The sequence below is a fragment of the Penaeus monodon genome, chromosome 19 (genome assembly GCF_015228065.2).
Source record: "Penaeus monodon isolate SGIC_2016 chromosome 19, NSTDA_Pmon_1, whole genome shotgun sequence".
NCBI classification, from domain to species: Eukaryota; Metazoa; Arthropoda; class Malacostraca; order Decapoda; family Penaeidae; genus Penaeus; species Penaeus monodon.
The window spans coordinates 48,689,406-48,689,837 of NC_051404.1; the positions used below are offsets into that span (position 1 = coordinate 48,689,406).

The window sequence follows — 432 nt, forward strand, 5'->3', positions numbered from 1 at the left end:
TGAGATTCACTGTATAATGTGAAAAGACGAAGGAAGTAACCACTGCCAGGAATTGTAACCCAGCGCCTTAGTTTGACGTACATCTGTCTTGTAGAACAAATCAAAACAGATATTATATTGATGGCCAATAGGATGCTGCTTGCTTGAGGGAAACCAAGACAGTTTGGAACGCTAGGTCGAAGCAGAAGTGAAAGGAGAGAAAGGAGAGTTCGAACGCCAGCAAGTGAAGCGTGACAGGTCCGCTCGCCCCTCTCGTGCGGCCGCGGCTCCGAGGCAGCAGCGCCGGACGCGGCCTCGCCGGCCTCCTCTGCGGTTCGGTCTGTTCGCCATCGGGACCAAAAGGCACGGGGTTCAGTTAAGGCACGAGAAAACGAGATGAAGGAGATGGAGTGGAAGAAACGTTTTGACTCGGGAAATGAAAGTCGTAAAATG

At 51.6% G+C, this 432-nt stretch overlaps 1 protein-coding gene across 1 annotated transcript in view; it reads left to right on the forward strand.

Annotated features, from left to right (window-relative positions):
* LOC119585291 overlaps window positions 1–432 on the forward strand; it is a gene marked incomplete at its 5' end in the record, with an annotated part of 55,744 nt that overhangs the window by 34,499 nt on the left and 20,813 nt on the right.